Below are 27,164 nucleotides of genomic sequence, written 5' to 3'. Positions count from 1 at the left end.
GTGGGGAGAGGGGTAGGTGGACAGGGGCACGTTAATGAAAGGTTATTTTTTTCCGTTTTGAAAACAGTCTGGCCCTGGCTCCTGTGTGGGCGGAACTTCCCGAATCCCAGCTGGTCACCTCCGAAGGAGCAGCCGCAGACAAAAAAAAGAAAAAAAGAGCGAGCAGGCCGCTCACCCGAAACCGAAACGATCTCCCCGCTGCCCCTCGGATCTCTTAAAAGAAGCGCTCCTGAGCCACATAAATCCGCGGCCTCCCAACGCAGGGCTGGGGGGGGGCGGAGCGGCTCTCCCGAGCGCCGCGGCGCGGGGTTCAGACGGCGCGCGGCGTCCAGCGGGAAACGAGGGGGTGAGGAGAGCGGCGTGAAAAGCATAGCGTGACGTTCTCCTGGCCTGAGTGATTCCCCAGCAGGCCTCCGGGCCCGTCCCCTGCCCACCGCGGTGACCCGGTAACCGTAACCGGAGAGGGGACCTCGGCCCGCCGTTAACGGATCGGCCTCCGCGCCGGCCGGCCCACACAGGGTCAGGTGGAGGTGACCGGCGGGAGGATGGAGAACTCGTTGGGTGTGCGTGTGTCTGTGCGTTGTGCGTGTGCGTGTGCGTGTGCGTGTGCGTGTATTATGCGTGCGTGTCTGTGTTGTGCATGTGTTTTGGCGTGCGTGTGCGTGTGTTGTGTGTGTCTGTGTCCATGTGTGTGCGTGCCTTTGTGTGTGCGCGTCTGCGTGTGCCTACTAACAGGGTATGTAAATGAGGTCTGTATTGGTGCCTTCTTCCCCAAGGGCACCAATATGGACCATTTCCAGGTTTGTTATTTATTTATTTATTTTTTTTTTTTAAAAGCTATACTTAATTTTACACAATGGTGTCTCATCCCTGCTGTCACCAAGGCACTGTCCCCAGTCTTGGTTTGGCTGGTCATGTAGATTAGTCATTCCCACCTTCACAGTGTATAAATTAAGCCAGCCCTTATGGACCAAGCCCACGAACCAGACCCAGTAATTTCTTAGGCAGTGCAAGTCAGCCATATGCATTACACATTACAACTGCTGCAGCTCCAAGCCAAGGCAAACTTCAGTCAGGGAGCCTGGTCAGTATGTATCCCCCATTAGGTTAGTGGTGAGCGTAGATTCTGAAACCTAAACCTCTCACAGCACCCCCTGCTGGCTCCTCAGAGAAGAGGCACAAATCCAGGCAGTCAGGGTGATTTGCAGCACCACTTGTTCGAGGAGTAGCATGCCTGTGGAGAGCGTTTTTAGAGACCTGCTCCTTCCAGAGCTTTCTATTCCCCCTCCGCCTCGCAGCCAGCACTCATTTTTTAAAAGTTTTTAAAATGCGTTATTTGTTATTTAAATTCTCCCGTTGAGCCCCGTCTCCGCAGGAGTGATCTCCGCGTCTGGCGGCCCTGGGCCTCGGCCGAAACCCGCGGCACGGACGCTCTGTTATTGCAGGCGTGCTGCGTCGCTCGAGCGCGCGGTTCAGAGACCGCACTGCTTTGTTTTCACATGTACACCCCGTGTTGCAATGAAGTTGGAAGGGTGACAGAAAATGTGCTCTTCCAGCCCAAATATTTGTGCTGTGATGAGACTACTGGAGGAGAGGGGAAGGAGAGCGAGAAAAAAAGAAAGGAAAAGAGAGTATGAGTGAGAAAATGAAAAGAAAAAAAATAGAAAGAAAGGAAGGACAAATGAAATGGAAAGAGAGAGACAGAAGGTCCAAACGGAGCTCTGCATTGACACTGCCCATCTCTCTTTTGTCCACCAGGTGGCACTAGTACTCCACAGAACATAGTCACGATAGCAGACAGTCTTAGCTGATAATTTCCCTAGCGTATGTATTTTTTTTAAAAACAATAAGGACAGTCAGTAATAACTAACAATGGCAAGTATGATTTTACAAGATTTCTTGTAAGCAGTTTCACTCATTACTGGCATAACTATAATCCATCATGAATTCACGCAGTGTTAATTGACGAAAAGATCAAGCACCTGCTCATGCATGGTAGATTTGAAATGGAAAAACATTAGGTTGCTAAAGCAATTTAGACAGAGGCAAGGATGTCTTTGGCATTTGAGAAGAATACAATATGGAATAAAAGCTTTCCTTGTTCTGCACTCTAAACGAAGGGCCTAAACGAATACACACACGGCAGCTGGATTTGTTTGCTACTGTAGGTAGCCTCCATATTTAAATGTCAGGGCTATAGGACTGGCTTGCTGAATAAATGATCTGGACATGACTGTAGCAGATCTGTAACAGGCAGGGGCTGGGGAGCCTGGAGTAACTGGTGACACTTGTTAAAATGTGAATTAAAGCGCTATTTAAAATAAGCAGAAACCTTTCCAGCACTGCAGCATAGCATAGGTCATTTTAAAAGCCCTGAAGCTAATTTCCATTAAATAAATTACACATATTACACATACATTTAAACAGTTCTGAAATTTGGTTAAATGGACATTCCTCATAATCAAATCCATTTTTATCAATTGAATTAGACAGAAATGGTGAGAGCAAAGCATATCATATAAATGATCCCTTAAATAGGTCGTTATTGACTATATTTGCCATATTCATCATTTAGGAATGAGATGACGGCAAGTTTTCCATTTCGCCGTCACTGCACTGCAGCAGCCAGGGTATTTTAAAGACCACTGTTCAGCTCAAACTAAATGCATTATTAGCCTGCTTGTGATTCAGTCAGCAAAGGTGCTTGCCTCTAGTACAGGGGCAGGTCCATTGTGGACAACTTTGCACTGAGCCTTATCTGTGTCCACAGGCTACTGCAGCGCTAGCAGGTTTGAGCTTTCTCTGTGTCCACAGGTTACTGCAGCGCTAGCAGGTTTGAGCTTTCTCTGTGTCCACAGGTTACTGCAGCGCTAGCAGGTTTGAGCTTTCTCTGTGTCCACAGGTTACTGCAGCGCTAGCAGGTTTGAGCTTTCTCTGTGTCCACAGGTTACTGCAGCGCTAGCAGGTTTGAGCTTTCTCTGTGTCCACAGGTTACTGTACACTAGCTCTCCACTGCAGTGCTCTGGCCTGAAGAGTGCAAAATGGTCACTGGCTTCCAAACCAGTGCAATGGAGCAGCTTTAACTGCAGTGCTTGCAAAGGTGCAGTTGGTGACTAGAGGAGCAATTTTCAGTTTCAAACAGGGATTTAAAGAAATGGGTTCAAAAAGAAAGGATTAAAAAACCGTTGCACATCTTTTGGTGCAAAGAAAGATACGGTAAGAAAGATACTGTACCACTCCAGCCCAAACTGTTTGCTCAAAATGGCCGATTTTACAGTTTCTGGATCAGTACTCAAGGGAACTATTCTCCTGGATTGCCTTGGAAGCATCAAGTTACCGTCCATTTAAAGTTGCTGCAAACGCTGCAGAAACAGCAAAGCATCAACATTCACAGAAGGGGGACTGATCCTACACCACCAACCAGCATGACTGAAGTTCAGATTCAATCTAACCACAGTGCGGTTTGTCCTTTCTGTGTGGCCTCTTTTTGCACTCTTTGCCAAGCACAATGAGTTTAGACAGCAATGAAAAAAGTCAAAAGAAGGAACAATGAACAAACACATTAATAATGCACGCCGTGACTATGACAATTTGTCTTCTGATACGAGTCTGAGAACCGGTTGAACGTTATTATATATATTTTTTAAATACTGGCTTGGCCGCTGCAGCAGCTTGCCAGGCAACCTCCGAAAGCTTAGGGCAGGGAGCGTCATAGTGCAGAGTGACCACTAGGAGGCGAAGCTAACTCAATTCCACCACTCACAACAACATTTCTGCAAAAACCAGACGCAGGCACGTCACACCACTAATCCACCTCTCTGAACAGTGCCTTTCGTAGCGTCTCGATCGCAACATACTCGCAGTGATTTAGAGTAAAGCCACATCCTCCGGCGAAATCACCAGCCATCGCTCTTCTACAATCGGCTGCTTGTGGGTGTGTTCTCCATTTTCAAAAGTGCTCTTAAAATGTATATCGATCGCATAATTAGGAAATTCCCACACAGCAATAATTAACGAGTGCTTAATAGGACTATGTGGAATGGGGGAAATTATTTCAAATCGGAGACAGTGTATACGTTTGCCTCGCATCGAAAAGTCGGCTCCCATTGAAATGGAGGCGATTGCGAAGTTGCTTCTTGTCGGAGGATGACTTTTTAATCTGTGGCTTCACTCGTGTGCGGTGATTTATGTCCAAAAATGGAATAGCTATCTGGTGATGGGTTTTATTGCCAGTTTCACTACAATGCGTAAAACGGGTTTATCCAGTGTGGAAGGACAGGCCAGGAGGGCATTCTTCAGAAGCTCCCCTACAGCCCCTAGCTGCTACGTTGTCTCGCGCAGCACTTCAGTCTCCACTCGCGCCGTGTGTGCAGAGCACACAATCAAACCCGCGGCCCGCTGTTCGCCTCATTCATCTAAGCAGCATGGCGTGACTCATCGTAGCAAACTCCTCGTAGGTCCTGGCGCGCTCACAGTTGCTGCCAGAGAGAGGCGGGTGCAGCTAAACTGGAAGAGGAGAAAAAAGCAAACCGCCTGCTTGCTGGAAAACAGGTGGAATTTGTGGATGAACAGGTGTCAGCCATTTCTGACTTGCAGCAAGGCTGGCAACGCGGGGAAACCAAGCTTCCGTTCATAACGATTCCAATGGGCTCCAGTGCCAAACATTACAGCTGTTAGCCCGCTCACTTTCACACTCTGCCGTTGTGTTTGACAAACACCGTCGCTTAAAGATACGGCGCTTAAATACGCGTAGCTAATATTTTTTTAATGCGTCACTCGGATAAGAAAGCATAAAAAACATCAGAAAAAAACTGTGCATTAAAGAAAGAAAGTACGTATATTAAAGTTCAGAATCAATCTAACCCAAATGTGGTTTGTCCGAGTTTAGTGCGTGGCTACTTTTTGCACTCCTCTTTTGCATTCATTAAAGAAGGAAAAAGGTTTTGCCTGCTTATTTCTGACTGATACCAGACTGCACACATAAGCAGATGGCTATCTGTGCAATGCAGAGAGAATACGTGAGGGACTCACTCACCTGTTCGGTCCTGAAACTCTGGCCCTGTCTGCAAGCCTCTGGAGCATCACCCTCGTACCCTCGCCTCACGCCTCACACCTCACACCCGCGACCTGAACACCAGAAGAGACGCAAGAGTCACACAAGAGCCCTGCACCTCAACACACTCCTGAACACTACATGGCGTCCAACACTCAGTGCTTCCAACAAAGGCGCAAATCGTGCGGATGATTTATCTGCACCTGCAGGTATATTTGTTCAACCCAGGGGGAAAAAAAATGTACATTTTCTCTGTGTAGTCATTTCGTAATATTTACTCAATAATCAACATTTGTGATATAACCATTAATTATAATTATTAAAATAAACAATTTGCTTAGAAGATGTCCTAATTCAGGGGGAACTGAAGGTGTTTCAGTTAGTCCATTAATCTGATTTAACTCTTCAAATGCATAATTCTCAAGGTGACAACAGCCATGTCTGACATTGGACTCAACCCCAGGACCATCAGCTCCAGAGTCTGGATCTGTCAAAGCTACACCACCAGCTACACCGCTGAGCTGTAACAAGCAAAAGCCCTCCTCACTACGGAGGCGGAATCATTTGAAAAAGGTGCCACTGCCTTGATCGCAGTGACCAAAGTATAACACTAGATGGAGCCGACTGCATTCTACACACACGCGGCACAATGCGGGATGCCCAAAAAAAGGGGGGCGAAACGCATTTAACGAAGCACAAGCGGCCAAGCACCTGCTCGTTTCAGTGACACCTGTGTTGACAGAGCAGCTCCTAGGCCGTGTGTCGGAGGAGTATTCAAAAGCAGAGGCCGGGGATCACAGCGCTCAGCACCGCCGGCTCCAGCGGCGTCGACGGTGGCGCGTCCCTCGCCGTCTACCTCTCCGGCGGGCCTGGCCCCGGCGAGGGGCTGACCTCGCCTGAGAGCAGGCTCCGCCCCTCCGAGGACGGGCCGCGGCGAGGGGGCCGTCTCTCGCCAGGGCGCTTTGTTATTCAAAGCGAAGCGGGCCGAGAGGACAGAGAGAGAGGCGCGACTCCCTTGTCGCGGAGCTTCCAGAAAGTCGTATATTTCCCCCCCCGCCCCCACCCACCCCCAGTCCCCAAACACTCGGGGCTTTGTGTCCTGCCCCAGAAAGCGCCCCCGTTCTTTACCGCACCGCTAAATTCCACCGCCCCTCTCTCGTCTCCCTGTCCCGGGTCCCTGCGGGGCGGGAACCTTTCTCAGCTCTGATAATGCGCTGGCGACTTAGGCCGGGAAACAGCGGGTACAGTAAAGTAAAAAAAAAAAACAAAGAGTCACTCCGCCTTATTAAAATACCTCATCAAGTAGAAAGCATTCCGGATTAACACTGAACACCCACTGTGACTCTGCTTCTGTGCCGCATTAGCGCCAAATCCTTTTCCCAGCGCATCCAGGGCGGGCGTGCGTGTGTGTGTGTGTGTGTGTGTGTGTGTGTGTGCCTGTGTGTGTGTGTGTGCGAATGTGTGTGTGTGTGTGTGTGTGTATGTATGTGTGTGTGTGTGTGTGTGTGTGTGCGCCTGTGTATGTATGTGTGTGTGTGTGTGTGTGTGTGTGTGTGTGTGTGCGCCTGTGTATGTATGTGTGCGTGTGTGTGTGTGCCTGTGTGTGTGTGTGCGCCTGTGTATGTATGTATGTGTGTGTGTGTGTGCCTGTGTATGTATGTGTGTGTGTGTCTGTGTGTGTGTGCCTGTGTATGTATGTGCGTGTGTGTGTGTGTGTGTGTGTGTGTGTGCCTGTGTATGTATGTGCGTGTGTGTGTGTGTGTGTGCCTGCGTGTGTGTGTGAGAGAGTGAGTGCGCGTGAGTGAGTGCCTTTCATTCATGGTACACTCAGAGTCAATCAAACGTCAGTATGGCTATATTATGCTTCTCTCTTGAGTCTCCCAAAAGTCTCAGGAAGTGTGGGCGTGTGTGTGCAGCACAGTGGGTAAGGAACTTGTAACCGAAAGGTCATAGGTTCAATTCCTGGGTAGGGCACTGCCGTTGTACCCTTGAGCAAGGTACTCAACCTGCATTGTTTCAGTACATATGCAGTTGTATAAATGAATACAATGAAAAAGTTGTGAAAGTCGCTCTGGATAAGAGCGTCTGCTAAATGCCTGTAATGTAATGTAATGTGTACATGCACACACACACACACTTGCCGAATGTCATTCTCCATGTCTGGTTGCCGGGTAACCCACTTTCCGGGCAACTAAGCACGCACAAACTACAGCGTGCATTCTTAGCGGAATGCGTTCCCATGCGCTGTACTAGACTGCATTATTCATTCAGCAGAAACACGCAACGCCCATATCCTGGACACCTTCAGAGCCAGAGTTTACACTGTACCCACGCCAGGTAAATCATTCACAACGCGACTGACACGGAAAGGCTTCCCATCAGCGCGAGCTGCCGAGGTTCGGGCTCGTTTGGAAGCCCATAATGCACAGGGCACGGGCCCGCAGATGGAGAGGACGAGTGCAGAAGTCCCGTGAAGCATTAAGAGATGAATCATTTATGGCCCTGTGTGAAGGACGGCTTTCACAGCAGCCCTGCTGTGCCTGACCTTCAGAGCGTTAGCGCTGGAAGCTAAAGCTGCAGTTCTGGAGCCACTGACTGGCACCAGCTTTAGCAGGGCTGACGTGCTCGCTGCCATACCTTCCAACTACATACTCGTGTACCCCCAAATCACACACTCCTGCACCCCAAAAATCATACTTCTGTACTCCCAAATCAAACTCATCTACACCCAAATCACACACTCCCAGTTTCCCAAATCAAACTCCTCTACCCCCAACTCATGCACTCTTGCACTCTTGATTCAAGTTCTGCAAATCGCACACTGCTATACCCACATCATTACTTTTTATATTTAGACATTTGGCACGCTTATCTCAATCAACTTACCAGGACAACCGTTAATTTATACATTTTATTAGGTTATATATAAGGTATGTAAGTTTTTTAAAGAAGCAATTCAGGTTAATGACCTTACTTAAGGGTCCAATGACGGTGCCTCATCTGGGAATTAAACTCAACAACCTTGAAATTCCAATACAAATTTATTAAGCATTACACTACATTTTCAGCTCACCATCTCATACACTGCTGAAAGGATCACATAGGCACAGCCATACACATTCCCTCTACTAAAGGCTGAAGGGGACCACAGCACATTTTTATCCATAGTTAAGATGGAGAAATAGTCGTGTTGCCTGATGCAATCCCAGTGCGGACTACGTCGGATTTGACAGAAACAAACAAATCAGTAAGAAGCGGTCAGCGAAGCAGGTGCTTCTGATCTGTAACTGATCTTGCAACTTCAGCACTTACAAACCCCTGGTTCAGTTTCTTGACCTTTTTTTTTCCTTTCCTTTTTTGCGCGAGTCGCACCGTGCCGTCCCAATTCGGTGGTCCGCCAACGGCCAAATAAAAGTTAGCATTCAAGCGGCCCGACGTGGCGGCGGCCGTTTCGGCTGGGCTGCTTCCTGCCGGATCGCGAGAAGCACAGCGATCCAGGAAGTAATGAAGACATAACCGCGATGAAAGGGGAGCCATTGTGCCTCGGCCAGAGAGGCCGGTCGGGTCTGCATGCAGAGGCCAGGCTCCCGCAGGCTCCAACGCACGCGCCGTGCCCGCGAACGCAGCGCCGTGTAAACCGGCGACTGATGGAACAGCAAAGCCTAATGATCCCATAGGGGGGCGGAGCTAACGTGAGCCGTCAATCATCAACTCTGAACCCGTTAAAATGTTAGCTGTCCACCGCAAAACATGATAGCTAGCTCTTTTGTTTTGGTTTCGGCACATCGTTCTGCAAAAACTAGTGCAAATGGGTGGTTTTGTGCATCTCTGAGTTTTTTCCTCTTAAAAACGTGAGAAAGCGAGCGAGAAAAGTTCAAATTTGGTAAAAAGTGAGTAATAATTTCAGCTGCCCCCGGATGTGATGACGCAGGGCTCCCTGAGGAGAATGGAGGACGTGTCTCAGGTGAGGACAGGAGGGGGCTGCCAGTTGGTGGTCAAATCCACTCTCTCACCAGGAAGTTTTTTCTTTCCCTCACAGTGGAACTGGCTAGTTGAGTGTAGCGACAACTGTGACCAAGCGGTTTGTTTCCTTTGCTTTATATTTGTGAGTGTGATAAAGAGGATATCAAATAATGCACCATGCTCCCTGTACCTCCATACAGTCAACTTGAGGTTACTGGCCTTCACTGCAGAACGCCTGTTTGTGTTGTTTTGGGCACGCATGTTTGAAGTGTGTTTTGGACAAGCATGTATGCGTGTGTAGGTGCGGTGTGTCCAGTGTGTGTGTGTGTGTGTGTGTGTGTGTGTGTGGTGCTTGTGGTGCGTTTGGTGTGTGTGTGTGTAGGGTGATTGTGTGCGTGGTGCGTTTGGTGTGTGTATAGGGTGTGTATGGTACGTTTGGTGTGTATGTGAGTATGTGTGCGTGTGTGTGGTACATTTGGTGTGTATTGTGTGTCTGCACACGTGTGTGCGTGTGTGCGTCTGCAGACCCAAACAGCGCAGCAGTAGAGTGCTGTGACACCAGAGGTCTCCAGTCTCTGCATCATTAAAGCCTGGATCACAGAGCTGCAGCAGGGTGGCGTGTGGGCCACACCGGTCAGGCGCTGTGTCTTTCATGAGGGTCTGTGGTGTGGAACCACCCAATCAGCAGCACCGCCCACATCCTGTCACTCATTCAACACTGCAGGGCCCACTGTCTCCGCCTCCATGGGCCATGGGACCCACTTTCCATCTGCCCAGTACACACACACACACACACACACACACACACACACACACACAGCACACATGCAGTCATACACGCACACATGCAGTCATACACACACACATGCACTCACACAGCACACACAGCACGCACACACAGCACACATGCAGTCATACACGCACACATCGACTCACACAGCACACATGCAGTCATACACACATACAGCACGCACACACAGCACACATGCAGCACACACAGCGCACATACAGTACAAACACGCGGCACAAACACAAACACGGCTGCTGAAAGAAGGTGCAGGAAAACCTGGCTGTTTAACCTGAGGCAGCTTCACCCCATACCTGCCGTCTCTCTCATAATGAAGGGCAACAGCTGAGCCCCCCCACCGACAGGGGGGCGGGGCCTCCGCATAACCTGATCTACAGCCGCGATCATGCGATGAAAATAGCCTCCGGGGAGTCATCTCCAGAGTGCACTAGAGTGCAGGGCACATTATCCAGCGCCAGACTCCAGACTCCCGCCTCACCTGAAGGACTCCGTGCCCAGAAGCTCACAGTGCGGACAGGCCAAGGTTTCGCTCTTAGCTGGGAAAGTTTTCACTCCGATTTGAAGAAGGAAAAAAAAGCCGGCTTTCCTCATGAGAGCAGGACTGCGCGACGCTCTCGGCCTCGAATCCCGAGTCGGACGCATTTGTGGAATCTGCCTAAATCCGGCGGCTAAGCCGCTTAGCGTCGAAAAACAAACAATAACAACGGATTCCGTATCCACGGGAGACGCAGCGTGGTCCCCAAGTTCATTTTCTCGCTCTGTCTGCATCTCTTCACCCCTTTAAGGCCAATGCCAGCGCACCCTTCGGCCTCAAGGCCCGTTAAGACCATGAGCCATGGCCAGAGGCTTGCCTTTCTCACCTGGGTCCTCTGAATTGACCCGTCATAGAGGCGCAATACTTCGTTTTGAGAACGTACGGGAACACGAAACGCAAGAGGGAGCGCAGAGGGGCAGGGAGATGTGTGACGTGAGGAAGGGTGGGCTTCGATAGCGCCATTAGGGTGCGGCTGGATCTCAAACGGCCTGAGAGTGCCTCGGTTAGCGTTAGCATTAGCGCTGGCCGAAGTCATCCCTCTGCATGTCAGCGCTTCCATTACATGATTACATTACACTCATTCGGCAGATGCTCTTATCTAGATGACCTACTGTGAAGGAGAAAAGAGGAGCATTCATTCATTCATACCATTCCAGATAAGTAATGATCTCAACAACAACTCAGAATCCCAAGACCAAATTTTCTAGAGGTAATGATGACATTGCAACCAAGCTTTCTCTATTACCTTTAGTAATGTACTGTAGATACGGTAAGTCAAAGTCATGGAGTTGTACTAATTAACTTCTGTTTGGGCAAACATCTCCCTTGATATATAATGATCAGAGACAAATGTAATTTCTGTTCCAGGGGTATCTTGTAAAACCTATTAAGCAGGCCAAATCTCATTAAAATGTACTGATGCGGTCCAAAAGTGTGTTGAATTGACTTGGACTAACCAATGAGCAACAGCGACAGGCCTGGCTAACAACATTACCAGGCCAGCGAGTGTAAACGCAACATCATTAAAGCGCTAACGCAAGGTAACGGAGCAAGAAAAAAAACTAAACATAAATCCTGGATCCATGCAGATACCGTCCACAGCAAGATATAAAAGTACCATGACAACCTGAAAGATTCCATTAGAGAGGTGCAGTCTCTGTTGGAAGATGGCCAACAATTCTGCCATCCAGCACTGCATTTGGGCAAACTAAACAACGCAGGGAGGAGAGCCCGGTTGTAAAGTTGGGCTGGTTGTTTGAAATTTGAAGATTGACTGTTGGTGTGGTGCAGCTGTTCCATTCGCTGCACTTTAGGCTAGCACCAAGCTTTTAAAACTTGACCTGACCTGAAATAGCTAGCCAGTGAAGTGAGCTGAGGACGTAGACGAGCCGTTCGTCTGCCGCGGGTTCGTGGAGGCTGGGCGGGGCCGGCGGGGGGGGGGGGGGGGAGGGGGGGGAGGAGGGGGGGGGGGCACCCCTACAGCCCGGTGCATTCCGAGGCTCGGTGAGCACAGCACTCGGGGACGGGGAACAGAGCAGACTGGTACGGGGTTAAAGGTTCGGAAAAGGTTCTGGAAAAGCCAGACGGGGAGCTGACAAATCGCATGTCCAGCTCAGGGAGACGTTGTGAATGGCTGTAGAGGAGCACAGGGGCGCTGCTGTGCTGTATTCTCCCAGCAGGCTCAGCACATAAAGGCACATTGTTTGGGTCCAGATACCAACTGCAGTCATTTATTGCCTGGCGTAGCATTTTATCAATGCCAAAAAGAAGCAAAGGCAAACACACTGCCTGTGTGGAGCAGACTTATGAGACAAGCCAGGCATGTACAGAAAATGCACCGAGCTCATATCTCTACTGATATACCCCACACACACACACACACACACACACACACACACAATCTGCATCCTTAGAACCAAATAATTTATTATAGAAGCACTCACTCTCTCCCATACTTGCTCGCTCACTCTTGCGCTCGCTCCATAAACCCCGGTTCTATTGTGCAGCGGGAACTGGGCAGAGAGTATAGTGTGATCTCACGATCGGGTCGCAGTCACTGTCCCGCTGAAACCATGGAAATCCGAAGCTTCCTATAAACCTCACACAGCTCTAACAGGTCAAAGGGAGACAGCAGCCATCCCTAAAAAAAATCCCTGCAAGGACCCCGACAAAAGCATGTGTGTCTACATGCGTGAGAGAGAGCATGAGAGGGAGGGAGAGAGAGGAAGTGAGATCCAGACACTGGGAATTCAGACAGCGAGAGAGAGATGGGGATTCAGACAGTGGCATCCCCCCCGACTCTGCAGCACACACCCCTAATCCCAGGGGTCCAGGCTAACCTGCCAGAACACAGAGGGACCCTCCATAAGGCCAGCTGGGACAGGTACGGTATCCCCCCTCCCGCCTCACGGCTGTGGGAACGAGAGGGTCGCCAGACCGAAGCCGTGCCGGGGCGCCCCTCCGACACATCTGCGGGTAGCGTGAACGCCGCAGCGCACTGAGCACGTGCGACCTACACCGGCACGTGTGGACCAATCAGGGCCTACGGCTGTTCAGCACAATAAACCAGGTAGAGAGAGCGGCATACGTACGTGTATAAAGAACTTCTCACCAAGCGCCATATGGACTGTCCGTGTGCAGGGCGTTCAGTGCCCGAAACCAAACACTTTCCTTGAGTTTCATATCCCAGACAGCTGAGAATATTACCCAAGAGACCTCAAATTCAAATTAGCTCAGGTAGCGCTTAGCTTTTAGCACATACTGCACGGTCCGAGAACAGGGTGAAGTATAATTTATGTTTAACTTTTTCTTTTTCAGAGAATAACCTAACGTGCCTTTCAATCACTGGCTGACAAACTGAGCTCAAAACAGTTTATCAGTTATAAAATTAAAGGCGGGGTGGGCTAAATCAACAGAGCAAATGTTAAATGCTGCACATGTAATACTGGAGTCCTCCTTTGACTTGTTGGGCCACAGTGCGTTCTGGGTCACCTTAAAGCTATCGGGGGGGGGCCGTGTGAAACGCGACCCCTCTGCTGAACGGAGCGACACGCGATATGGAGGAGCTCGGGAACGACCGTCGGAGCGAAGCGACCGCGCGTAGGAAACGAGGCCAGGACGGGCGGGCGGGAGACCGATCTGGAGCAGCGTCCGATAGCACTGAGGTACAGACCATACAGAAGGGGGACCAGCAGCCTGTAATTTAACTGATAACACAAGGATTACATCTGTTGAGCAGGGCTAGCCATGAGAAAGCAAATAGAGATCCAACACTGGTATGTTCAGTTTGCTGCACCGCAAAAAAACGATGGCGCTCAATGCTAATGAGAAAGAATGAACACGTGAAACCCCTCAAGCTCAACGTACACCGTCTAGACGAGCCCTGTTGCACTGACGGGGTTAAGTTCTCTAAATGCCACACGCAGGTCAACAAATCATCACTGCGGACACTTGATGAGCATGAGACACTTACACCAGTCTGAACTTTGGCCCCACAGGACGAGCATCTGTCACTGTGGCATGACTGGGGGGGAGCAGCTAACCCTCCGAGCTGCTTCAGTGCTCGATTCAGAAACAGCAGGAGAGAGAGAGAGGGGAGAGGGTGCTGAACAGGAGAGAGGGGAGAGGAGCAGGAAAGAGAGAGACAGAGAAGGGCCGGAGAGGGTGAGAGGTGCAGGAGAGAGAAAGAGCAGGAGAGAGAAAGGGCAGGAGAGAGAGATAAGGGCAGGAGAGAGAGAGAGAGAGAAAAGGGCAGGAGAGAGAGAGAGAAGGGCAGGAGAGAGAGATAGGGGCAGGAGAGAGAGAGAGAGAGGGGGGGCAGGAGAGAGAGAGAAGGGCAGGAGAGAGAGATAGGAGCAGGAGAGAGAGATAAGGGCAGGAGAGAGAGAGAGAGAAAAGGGCAGGAGAGAGAGATAGTAGCAGGAGATATAGAGAGAGAGGGGGGCAGGAGAGAGAGAGAGAAGGGCAGGAGAGAGAGATAGGAGCAGGAGAGGGAGCTGGAGTAAAAGGACAGGAGAGTATGACATCACTGTCACACTCAAAGACACAGAAACAGCTACAGGTAGTGGACTCTGCTCTCATAGCCATATGGCAGACGCACACAGACACACTGAAGGGTGTACTGCAGCATAAGGTTAAAGCCAGCTGCCCCTCCCCCACCAGCTACTGTATTACAGATCTCACCTCAGCCTGTAGAACTCTGACAGCACAGCCTAATACAGGTCCATGCTGCCGCAGTCTGTGTGTGTGTGTGCGTGCGTGTGTGTGTGTGCGTGCGCGTGCATGGGTGTCTGACTGTGCATTCGGGAGTAGATATTACAACTCGATTTATTTACTGTCCATCCAATTAGACAGATCGCCCTCCACACTCACACACGCGTCGCAGCAGAACAGAGAGGTCACAGACGCTGCAGCGCTACCTAACGGCCCCGCCCCCTCCAGCGTTCACCCCGACATTCCCCCCGTGGGAGAGAGGCTGCCGGAATGTTCCGCATCGCGCCGCGGTACGCGGGTCTCCCGCTCCGACTCCGTGACTGTGACCTTGAGGAGGCTGACCAACACCCTGCCTCCGCAGTGACGGGGGGGGCGGAGTTTCGCTCTGAAATGCGACTTAGGAAAATGGGGGAGGGGCAGCTTTTCTCAACAGGAAACGCATCTCAGAACAGCTGGAATCGGGGGTGGCACCCAGGTGGCGTACTGAAAGCTGGTTTTCAATGCAGCAATGCCGCAGGCTGTCGCAGGACCGAATCCTAACCACGCCAATGGTTCAGTGGCTACAGCAATGTGTGACTGCAATTATGAGTCTCACCCAGGGAGGGTTACCTCAGCAGGGTATCTCCCAGCTTACTGGAGAGACTAGCGCCCCCTCTGGTCAATAAGGCATTCGCAGTCTGGACTGTAAGGTGGAAAGAGGAGGACACTGTAGCGGTGGGAAGCACCAATATGGAGCTTCCAATCTGGGACCGATGAAAAACAGTGATGAAGGCCAGGCAAAAAAAAAAAGAAGACAGGAATTAACAAGGCTACGGCGAGGAGAGTAAAAAACACAGCAGTCGCGCCGAGGCAGAGCTGGCAGGTACATTCGCTCCTGTGTGTACAAGTTTTCCTGTGCCATTCGTGCTCTATGTGTGCTCTCTCAAAAATATGCCATTACATGATTAATGAATTTGTGCTTTTGCAATTGTGGTCGAAGGTTCCCGAGACCTAGCATTCCCAGACAGAGGAAGGGCGGTCTTCCCACCGTTAGAGAATGCCAAGAGTTCCTCTTCTTATTGATCTCATTTCCTGACCAGCACTGTGAACCGCTGCCAAATTTTAACACAGAGGAAACCATTTCTGTGGGCCCCTCCTCGCAAGAACGAAGAGTGTTTTTTAAAAATTATGTCGTTCCATTGGCTTCCCAGCTCAGTCCGTCAGACGCACTGGAGGAGTCTGGGCCTGGCCAGGTCAGCAGGAGTGGAAAAAGGGGCGTGAGACTTTAGGTGACGAGGGGCTTAACCAGAAGCCGTGACCGGACAGGATCGCGGTAACCCGAGACGCTCTGGGACATCCCGCGGTAGCGCCACCCCCGCCGCCCGCCGCCTCAGTGCAACTAACGGACGCCGTCCAGGATTCAACGCTTCTAAAAAAAATGTTAAAACCGGCAGTGTGGAGCTTCCTTCCCAGGCCTGGCTGTGGGGGTGCCCCAGGGCACCCTGGGTAGCTTTCTGACTCAGCCCTCAAAGACAAAAATGACTCGACGTGCTCCTCGAGAGGGTCGTGCTGCTTGGGTGTTTTTGTTTTTGGGTGGGTTGTTTTCATCGTCAGAAACAGATCATTACTGCTCCCTGCCTTAGTTTCCTCAGTTCAAACCATCGGCACAAGGTCTCCCTTCCTGTCACAATGCGTTACTATGACGACGAGAGGCAAGCTGGAAAAAAAGGGCAGGGGTTCCGACTCCGGCTCAGATTCCCCAACTGTGTTCACCGAGGGTTCCAGGGATTAAGCCACTTGAGCAGCATACAGTAAAAATGCTCGACATTCTAAGTGCATCCATCCATTATCTAACCCACTCATTCCTGGTCACGATCGCAAGGGGTGCTGGACGAAAGGCAGGAAACATTTAAAGTGATTTAACCTCATGATTTTTTTTTTTTTTACATTACTGCCCAAAATCGTGCCAAAATTCCAACAAAATAAACACCCAAGTAAGAGCTACTTTTGAGTCATAGTTAAATAAGACTTAATCAATTGGAACAGCGGTTCCCAACTATCCCAAACATTTTTACCGTGCGGTACTGAAGTCCTGCAGCACGCAAGGCGACACAACACCGGCGCTTTTTCAGAACGTGCCGGAAGGCGGGACTCGAGCGGCCCGGCCCGTTTCTGCACGCGTCCGGACGTCTGCTTTTCAGCAGGGTCGCTCTCCGGCGCCGCCGTGGAAAAGTCTGTCTTCGGCAAGCGGTTGTCGCCGTGGAAGGCCCGTCGGAGACGTTCCTCCCCAGCGTTCACGGTCACGGGCGTGAGAACCTGGAAACCCCGGGGCCACGCGAGCCTGTCGGGACAGGTTTCAGAAGCAGAGAGACCGCTTCTCTTTTTTTCTTTTTCTTTTTCTTTTTTAACGCGGAAGTAAGCCAGGCCCGTCTCTCTTTACGGAGAATAGAATGGCAAATATTCCAGCAAGATTAGACAAGAAAAGCACTGCAGCGTGTGACTGCTCCGATATCGCACGCAGAAACGAGCCATTGGCTTCAGTTCTGTTTCAGTCAAAGTGCTTTGCGGAGATAGAACAATTTTTTTCAGATTGTATTCTCTATAGAGAACCCTTTAACAAATGACCGAGCGGCTTTCAGATTAAAGCCGTAATTCATTCACACTTTGACCTTTTGACCCCGGTTAGCATACGGAGGCAGGGAAGCGACGATGCGCCATTCCCCAGCTGACAGGAAAATTAGTCAGGACACCTGCGGAGGCCTGACGTTGGCGGTCTGCGCGGCGCGGTCACCTGTCCACACACACAGAGCGCTCCGGTGACTCAGCGGCCCACCTTTCATCTCTCTCCCCCTTTTTATTTGGGAACAATCGATCGCGCCGTTTCCAAACCCTGCAATAAAAGGGACATCCGATCCCCCGCAATTAGACGTCAGCCTCCACGTCCCAGTCATCAGCGTCTCCATTATTCACAGCAGCCGCCCCCCGCCTGCCCCTGTGTGTGTGTGTGTGTGTGTGGTGTGTGGTGTATGTGGTGTGTGGGTGTGTGGTGTGTATGTGGTGAAAAGTGTAGAGCGTAGTGTACGTGGTGTGTGTGGTATGTAGTGTATGTGGTGTGTAGTGTGTGTAGTGTGTCGTGAACGTGGTGCGTAGTGTGTGTGGTGCGCTGTGTAGGTGTTCTTAGGGCATGTGTGCGGTGTGTAGTGTGTGTATGTGATGTGTGTGTTCTTAGGGCATGTGTGCGGTGTGTAGTGTGTGTATGTGATGTGTGTGTTCTTAGGGCATGTGTGCGGTGTGTAGTGTGTGTATGTGGTGTGTGTGTTCTTAGGGCGTGTGTGTGTGTGTGTGTGTGTAGAGACGAGCTGGAAAGCCCCTGGGCTGAGTGGTCAGAATAGAAGCAGAGCCCCAGGACGTCCCGCCTTTTGTCTTCTCCTCCTCCTCCTCCTCCTCTCAGCGATGGCCGCTCAGCTTGCCGGGCCAGCTGATGACCGCACAAAGAATCCAGCGGGGACCGTGGCGACCCGGGTCACGAGGGCGAGCCGGGCCGCACAATGCCGCCCTTCACATGGGAAACAGGGGAACAACCAGAGCCCCCCCCTGCCCGCCATATTACTCACCCCATTACACTCATGTCCCGCTACGCCTCCAGCCAAACTATAAAAAACAGAACACCGCTCCTCACCACCGAGAAAAACAACACATTTTACTACTGCGCATCACTATAGAACTGCGTAACCACTATGCAAGAACAACCACTTGTCCTTTTGTGTATTTTCATCTCTCAAATGTGGCTCGTCTACAGTTCGCTCTCATTGATGCGGTCTGGACGAGGTATTATGAAATGTCAATGAGCGTTAGCGCGAATGTTTGCAAACTCGTGAGTGCAAAGCAAACTGGGCGCACAAAGGTCAGCGGCTGGGGACCTGGGCCCGTTCAGGGAGCGCAGAAGGGGGAGAGGCAGCCTGTGCACAGCGAGCGCCGTGTGACACGTTCTCTTTGTTTGAACAGGAGCAGGTGCAGCGGGGCCCTAACTGAAGACGGGCGCACGGACAGAGCCGCCTGCGCTATCAGGCCTGAGGCAGGCGGGCCGGTCTCCGTGGGGACGGCGGTGGGCCGGTCTCCGTGGGGACGGCGGTGCTCCTGTCTCCCATAAGCTCGGTCTTCCACTTTGGCGTAAAAGCCTGCGGGGGCTCTCGGCTGTAGAGAAGGGCTACGTTTTTGCGGATGTGTTTTCAAGCTCTTCTCAGCATTTTGTTTGCGTGTGTGTGTGTGTGTGTAGTGTAAGTGTGTGTGTAGTTTGGGTGTGTGCGTGCGTGTAATGTGTATGTAGGGCACGTGTGTGCACGTGTACTGTATGTGCGTGTATAGTGTGCACGTGTGTGTGTGTTTGTGTATGTAGGGTGTGTGTGTGTGTGTGTGTGTGAGTGTGTAGGGCACGTGTGTGCGAATGTGTACTATGTGTGTGTATAGTGTGCACGTGTGTGTGTTTGTGTGTGTAGGGCGCAAGCGTGTGTGTGCGTGAGTGTGTTGGGCGTGTGTGTGCGCGTGTACTGTATGTGCGTGTATAGTGTGCACGTGTGTGTGTTTGTGTGTATAGGGTGTGTGAGGCTCACTAGAATAATGCCCTCCATAGTGCCGAGCCAAGAACAAAGAAACACCTGCCATCGCCACACCCTGCTGTCACCACCACTGACCCAGATCAGCCAGGCAAGCGGAAGTGCCAAATAAAGTGGTGGCAGTCACAACTGCCACTCCTCCTCCTCCTCCTCTTCCTCAGTCATCAGGACACTCCATACCTCGTCAGGACACGGACGATAACACACCGCCCCCACTTACTCTCGTTTCATTATGGGGGGGTTCTGTTTATACGAGTTACATCAATGCGTTAGCTGCATCTAATCGTTGCCTGGCTGGTGAAATTTGAACCATCAGGGGGATGGAACTGGTGGCGTTACAGAGCGCAAATACAGCTGAGAAAAGCAACGGTGTAAAAATAAATCCTGTTCGCCGTGCCAAAGCCTCAAACCCGACATAGAAGGGACCGGAGAAGTCGAGACCGCGCCAGCGTCTCTCACCCTGAGCGTCGCGGAGAAGCCCGGCGCCCGTCCGGCGCCCGTCCGGCGCCTGTCTGGCGCCTCAGAAACGCAGCGCACCTGCAGCCCTGTTCGGCGCTGAGCAGCGAAGTCCCGCTTGTCCTCTTAGTCACAGGAGCTCTGCGATAGGGGCGCGAGCAGAACGCAGCCTTAACGTGGATTTCACCTCCCCCCCCCCCCCCCGGTACGGACAGACAAACAGACTGCCCACAGCTTAAACAATGTGGTCCCGTTTGCCGATACACAAAACCTGCTGACGCGATTCCCTCAGGAGTGACTAACCCAAACCCCCCAAGCAATTTGTCGTCGTGGCTACAGTGTTGAGTCATCACACGACCACTTTTCTACATATAATAGATCGGTGTTTTGTACTCAAACTATCGACATAAAAAAAAAAAAATTCATTTCATTACTGGCCCACTAATCGATGTCATATCGACCTCCACGACCAGCGTGGATTAGATGTCTAACTTACATCCAAATTTTTAACGGGTAGCAGCATGTGCAGTTGTACAAATACACAAATGCGCACACGCCCACATTCACACACATGCATGCACTTGTCAGGACCTGTATATGGGCTAATTATATTTCCATAAAGGCTGAGCCTCTCAGCTAACAGCCATGCCTGCTATGTGTGGCGCTTCTGCGGGGGGGATTAATGAGTGGAATCGCTCTGTAATTAGCTATAATTAGCTGCGTAGTTCTGTGAAAGGAGGAATACAGGCTGGCCTGGGTACTGCTGCAGTGCCAGAATGTACACTAATCCCCTCCCACCCCCCAGAGCCCCAAATTTCTGTTAATGGCGCCGCTACAACCGCTTTAGAATTGTTATGTAACAAATCGCTCTTTATTCATAACGCAAAGGCAAACTTCACCCCTACATGAAATCTGAATCACTGGCCAGAACTGAAACTGGTATTTATCACAGTTCATTTCAGAGCGATATTTCCCAAACCCTTGGTCCTAGACTACAGCTATGTTTAAAAAAACGTACGTATTTATTTTATTGCATGTAGCAATAAAGCTGAATTGATGACATAATATGTCTACCATTAAAAACATGACATTTCAACCACCTTTCTGGTCATTCTGCCCAAGCTTTAAATAAAGACCTTCTTGCAAGCAAGTGTTGGGCCTTTCTTTTCACCTGCATGCAGTATCATAAGCACCTCGAGCAAGGTTGCGCAAGCACAAACTTTTGCACGTATCTCCATAATTATAAATCACACAGAAATCTAATCTTAAACAGAAAATGACTCAAAAGCCAGACCGCACATTCCAGAGAGCTTTAAAAGACAGATCATCAGTAAGAAGTGAAATTCAGTGAAACCACATTCCAAACACGGCACACCGAGTCATCATTCATGAGCTTCTGATTTTGAAGGTCGTCCTGCACCTTCAGACAGTAAAGAGGGCGGGCACTGACCCCAGGTCAAACACAATTGGGTGGAGGGGGAGGGGGGGCATGGAGAGTGACCAATGTCTGAGGTGCACATCATCTGTCTGCCCGTTACCATGCCAACAAACTGAACCTGAATTGAGGCTCTGCCAGTGGGTAGCAGCTGCCTGGCACCAGCCATTAGGCCATAGGGGCCCTGTGCATTCTCCCAGCACAGACCCCTCCTTTCATCAAGCACACTGTAGCAGGAGCAGGTAATGGACGCTTGCTGACGGACACTGCCAAAGCCATAACATCAAATTCAGCACCCCAGTGACCCCTGTGCCTGGGGTCTCCTTTAAAGAATTTTCTTCTTTTTTTCAATATTAAGTTTGAGTGCATAACTTCATTGTGCGCACAGACATAAAAGAAAACTGCCAAATCGCTAAAAATCTGGATAAATCCATTAAATAAAAGTCTTAAAGCTGAGTTGGCAAACATATACCATCTAATTCAAGCATTATGGGGGAAAAAATAGGTGCCCAAGTGAAAATGTACAACAACGAACAACAAACATTTCAAAGATTTTCATCGGTACTTACAAAGTGCTTCACCTACATTTTCTTATAATATTTCTAAATTGTGCATATGAATAAAGCAGCGTCACAACTATGCATGTTTTGTTTCTAAAATCTCAAATATCAGACAAAAAATGTACAGAAGTGTCAAAGCCTTCGGCACAGGCACACTTGTGTACTCTCAAAATCAAAGTTTGCTTGCAGCCATTTACTGTATGTATCAAAACCACAACTAGGGGGCGGACAATATGATCAAAAAATTATATCATATAGTTTTCTTCTCCTCCTACATACAAGCAACACAACAAATGTGCAATAAACGACCACTAATAGAGTTCCCTCTCTCCGTGCTTTGAACCGTGGGGGGTTAAAAATAAACTCTCAGAGAGTTTGAGATATGGTGAATCAGATCTGGTTGAGGTATGGTGAACGTCAGACCGAACAAATGCGTTCGGGCCGCTAACTCCCATGTGGAAGAGAGCACGTGTACCCAAGTCCAGCGGCCACGGCTCTCCTGGCCCACACACTGCCAACGGCTTCCAGAGACGACCTCGACTTCTAGCATTCATCGAGTTGTCATTAATTCATTTTCTCCGTCTCGCTGGAGGGCGTCCAAGCCACTCTTCACCCCAGCCTGCAAGGGGAATGGCTTTCTGCTGCCAGAAAATAAAACCATATTGTCAGTACCCTGTCTGTGACTCCAACAAAACAAAAATTATCTCTTGCAGCGGACAGTTATAGAATTTCTGTTCAAGCTCTGTGCCAGAAAATCTAAACAAACATGAAAGCTGTAGAATCTATGACTGTCCATAAAGAGCAACAACAAATTCAAAGGCTACATACACATTACTTAAACGATTCAACTTACCCTTTCCTTTTCCAAAACAAATATTAACCCCAGTCTTTCAGAATGGCCGTATTTGAATGCTATGCCCATCACTGCGGTGTCTTCATCAAACTGGGAGAGCCCAGTCAGGATGCGGTCTACTCCAGAGCACAGGATGCCAGCCACAGCTTTTGCTCATACTGCAGTCTGCCTAAGCCTCTCAGTCATTAAGACAGAGGAATACACCCCACTGACTCCTGTGGCTAATGCTACAGCTAATCACCCGGTGCACTGTGGGGCAGCCAGACACAGCTGGCCCTGGAAGAGTAAGGGTTTGATAGCAGATGTTTGGTCATGTCACTAAACACATAGAGTACTTTAGCACTTGGTAACTGCTAGGTGAAGAGACAAACAAATAACCCAGGCGATCACAACAGATGGGTGAAAGTGGTATTTACCTAGCAGCAGCAGCGCGGATAACACCCTTGACACAGTGACACAGACTGTAGGGATTTTTCTCTCTTTTAAAAGCAAACAAATAATATGCCGTAAACGTGGAAGCCCTAGATGTCTGAAGAAGCTGCCATTGGGCCAGTCGGATCATCAGACCACCTGTTTGCAGCACCTGATTGGCAGACTTTAAATCTCAGCCAGTGGTGTACAGTGGTTGAGTGTGGTGATGACTGAGAAAGAGCAGCGTTCAAGGTTCCCTGTGATATAGCAGGACGGGAGAATTTGGGGATCTCCTGACATGAGCGCGAAGTGCAGGCTTGAAGAGGGGGAGGAGTCAGGCATCCCAAGGTCGCGAAACGGAGGGGTCTGGCTGCTGTGAAGTGTGGTAACCTTCAGAAAACATGAACGGTTAGCCCCCTTGGATGTCTGGTAGGCTAGCACCAAGGTTTTAATCTCGATTGGTGCATAGACAGGGAGTCTGTGGAGGGCAGCAAGAAGGAGGGTGCAGTAGAACTGTTTTTGAAGATCTGCAGGTAAGCTGCAGCATTCTGGAAGAGCTTCAGGGAGGACGGAGCTGCAGCAGTCCAGGCAGGAGAGGACCAGAGCCTGAACCAGAAATTGGGCTGACTAGGTGGTGAGGAGAACATGCATTTTCCTTATGCTGCAGAGGTAGAATCTGCACACCCGGCTCACTGCCGCAACGTCCACAAGGTTACCAAGTTTGTCATCTAGCCCCACTCTTGGCCCTATAAGGAGCCAAGAGAATGATGTCACCCAGGGAGAAAGGTCACATGGGGATTTGGGGGATACATGGCGTAGATGTAGAGCATCAAAATGTTCACCAGGTTGAGCTTTAGGTTTCTATCCAGCTCAAGATGCCATTCTGAGGAGGCTGGAAGGTCGCGATGAATGTGGAGACATAGGTCAGATGGCAGGAAGGACTAAAAGAGCCGAGCGTCATCAGCAAAGCGTTTATAAGACTAGCCTTGAGCCGCAATGACAGGACTGAGGGATTTAGTGTTGAGAGAGAATGGGAGGGGACTAAAGACAGAGGCCACGGTGGTGCGAGCACCTCCTGTGAAGAAGGGTGGAGACAGGAATGGGTGAGAACACAGTCGGCCTTTCTCCTTGGACTTGAGTTTGAACTAACCTCATTTTTGTGCGATCTTTGCGCAAGAGAGAGGTTCCACGATAGCTGCTGCTGCTCCTTAAAACAGTGACTAAACAGAACAATCACTATCAGCTTGGTAGGGCAAGAAAATAGGCTGCTCCAAGCAAAAATCCCACAACCGTACTAACTAGCACTTGAATAACCAACAACAATGCACTAACCGCCAGTCAAATACAATCCAAACCGCGATCAAACTCATATTTTAAAAAATTAACCAGAAAAAACTAGACAAGTAACAAGTAACCAGCGAGTACAAAATAACAAGGAAATTGTCAAATCAGCACTATAAACGACAGCCTATACAAAGGAAAAACATATTCCTGCGAATCAAGCATACCTGAAGTCGATGCACAGTTCCTGCTGCTCAAAACACGCTTCAAATTCAGGGCGTGGCCTCGTCAGGTGAGCAGAGTGTCGGCGACCCGACCTAGTGCGACAGAGGTTTCCTGTGCCAGCGTTCAGATCTGATAAAAACACAGCAGCAGGTCGGATTCTCCTCTTCAGTCTAAAGGTGCATTGCATAAGTTTGGAGGAACAAGCAAGAGAGCGAGGTTTTGGGGGGGAAAAGAACGTTCCACCCCTCCCCGCAGCTCTCCCTCTAAAGCCCCTCCCTCCAAACACGTGAATGTATTAGTACTGTCTTGGTACTGGAGAGGAGTGCAGCGCATGTCTCATTCAGAGGTAGAAAAGAAGACATAACGTCATCATAATGAACATAACTATAGTTTTTATTATGGGGCAGTCAGATTTAAAAATGAAAAAAAAACGTTTTTATTGATATCTGACGACATGTGAAGTAAATTTAACCACATATGGACAAAAGTGTTCTAAACAAACTTACATACTGCACCTTTAAGACGTAAGCCCTCTGAAAGGGCTGTGCACCCCACAGGTTTTACTGGTTTGCAGGAAGAATTAGCCATGAGGCACTGCAACAGTGACCACGGTGAACAGCTCAACACCGCTCAACACTGGACTGTCAGGCTGAGCTCTGACTCATAGCACAAGTGAAGGAGTTTACCAGACAGAGAAAAGGTTCACAGCAGTAGCAAATAGCCTGAATAATTGCTCGCAAAGCCACAAACTGAAATATTTAACAAAATCAAAATTTTTAAAAGCCAAAATTACGAACAGCTTTAGAGGCATGAAAACAGATACCTAGTAGCCTATCCCTCAGTCTGAGGATTGGGGACCCTAAGATTATGACAGGCAGGAAGTTTTCTTTGCAACATGACTGCAGACCACCAGCCAAGCAGCAGCCTGCTAGTCTCACCAGCTAAAACAATGGTGGCTTTCAAGGTTTAAGCCAGTAATTACTCGGTAACAGATCACTTCTCCAAACGCTACACCTCACCACCAAGGCCTGGGAAGGTCTTAACCCTGTGGCACAGTGCCCAGACTTCCCCTGCTCATGGCATTTAATCCATAAAGCCATGGCAGTCGTCTTTTCCCTCCCCCAATAAAAGGCAGTTTTACATTAGGCTACTGAATCCCATTTCAGCACCTGCCAGCCACATCAAAGGGCTGAAAATACCGGGTGTGGTTTTTCCTCTGGGGAATCAACGGTGACACAAGGCCCAATTATACAGGGCTTACACACAAGTGTCAACCATCGACTTTCAACACACAGCAAATCATCATGGCGATCGGTCCCATCTGGCCCTCCAGCGGAGCCCAGTCGAAAGGGTTCGCTATGGCAACCTGTGGCAGACCTGCTTCAATGCCGCATAGCACCCAGATGCTCTACGGGTTCCCATAGAGGATACCTTCATACAGCGTTCATTATAACACCCTGTTATAATTCATTACTGGGCGTCCATTTCCTCTTAATCGTGTGCGCTTATACTCTCGGTTATACACGTATTTGTATCGAACCATTTGGCATGGGATGTTTAAGCCTGGGACTTTTGTAACGGTACGTGCTGAGAACCGAACAATTACAGACTTGATTCAACGCACATGCAGAACTTGTTTTCGTGGGGAACCTAAATTGAAAACTGTCGATGCTAATGTGCCTTACTTTGTTCTGTAAGAAATGTTGGCCGGTTAGCCACCGTTTACATTTGCATTATAAATGGAAAGCCATTTTTATTTTTTTGGTGACTGCACCCAAATTTAAATGTCAAATTTACACAAGGGACATCTTTTGCTGGCAGGGTTGACTTATAAAAAAAATAATAATAATAATAAAAATCAGTCGAGAAGGTCTGGGTGGAGCTCACCAATCATTTAAAAGAGGTTCTGCTTTTGTCCAAAAAACGTTTTCCGGAATTGCTCAAGGCCGCTGTGTTCTGGGTGGATGCAAGATCAGAGAGGGAAGCCAAATTGAATGCCCAGCCACTACCTGAGACACCATGTCTAATCACCCTGCCCCGCCCTAAGCACCTCCACACTCACCCACACCACAAACCTCAGTGACAGCCAAGGTGACCATTCCCAGTATCGACTAGCCTTTGCAGAACAGCAGCGCCCTTCCCATTTCTCAACAGAGGTGTTTCAGACACGCTGAGGATTGGGGGGGGAGGGGTGGGAAGCACAGGGGTCTCGTGCCTTGCCTTGGGGCCAGAACATGCCGGAACACAAGCCCTATACAATGCTGCATGTGACGCCGACCCCGGGACTGGCTGGGGTCCAGCGGGCCTGGGCGCTCACGCTGGGTATGCGCGCACTGAGAGAGCAGGGCAGTGTTCCTCCGGCCCCATGGGACAAAGCCGCGCTTGTTCAACCCCCCGCGGTCAAGGGCGAGTTCAGCGGCCCGCGGTCGGCATCAAGGCAGCGGGCCGCCGATCCTCAGTAGGACTGCAGGCCAAAGGGTCGAGCCAGTTACCCACTATAAAGAAAGGCGAGAATGAAATGTATTGTTTTTGGTCCAGTCACGGGAATGCAGGAAACGAAGTGTAAAAGAAAATGAAAGATAAAAGCATGCCATTTGAGGACTAATGTCAGTAATGACTTGGGCCACCAGTTTGTCTCGCATGGTACTTCAGACCTCTGCCAGCTAGAGGTCACGACAGCCATTCTGTCAGCCACTTCTCAAACAATTGTCCCATTTGCACCACCTTGGTAATCCAAGTTGTTAAATTAAGCACAGTCGATGATTGACAGCGATGTTCAG

The 27,164-nt window shown here is 49.8% G+C and overlaps 1 protein-coding gene across 3 annotated transcripts in view; it reads right to left on the bottom strand.

Annotated features, from left to right (window-relative positions):
• Positions 1 to 27,164, bottom strand: part of mpp7a (membrane protein, palmitoylated 7a (MAGUK p55 subfamily member 7)) — a 129,023-nt gene that overhangs the window by 94,224 nt on the left and 7,635 nt on the right. The window contains exons 1-2 of one of the 3 annotated variants that reach the window (XM_035413680.1): positions 24,387 to 24,534; positions 5,036 to 5,127 (exon numbers count right to left, since the gene is read on the bottom strand). The exons of 1 other annotated variant lie outside the window; for it this stretch is intronic. The gene's annotated coding sequence lies outside the window, so the exon portion shown is untranslated. Of the gene's footprint in view, positions 1 to 5,035; positions 5,128 to 24,386; positions 24,535 to 27,164 lie in introns of those variants that run through there. One more of the 3 variants, XM_035413679.1, reaches the window with a different exon arrangement.

This window comes from Anguilla anguilla, chromosome 4 (assembly GCF_013347855.1).
Source record: "Anguilla anguilla isolate fAngAng1 chromosome 4, fAngAng1.pri, whole genome shotgun sequence".
NCBI lineage: Eukaryota > Metazoa > Chordata > Actinopteri > Anguilliformes > Anguillidae > Anguilla > Anguilla anguilla.
The sequence above is the reverse complement of the archived record's forward strand: the minus strand, read 5'-3'. Positions and strand labels throughout refer to the sequence as shown.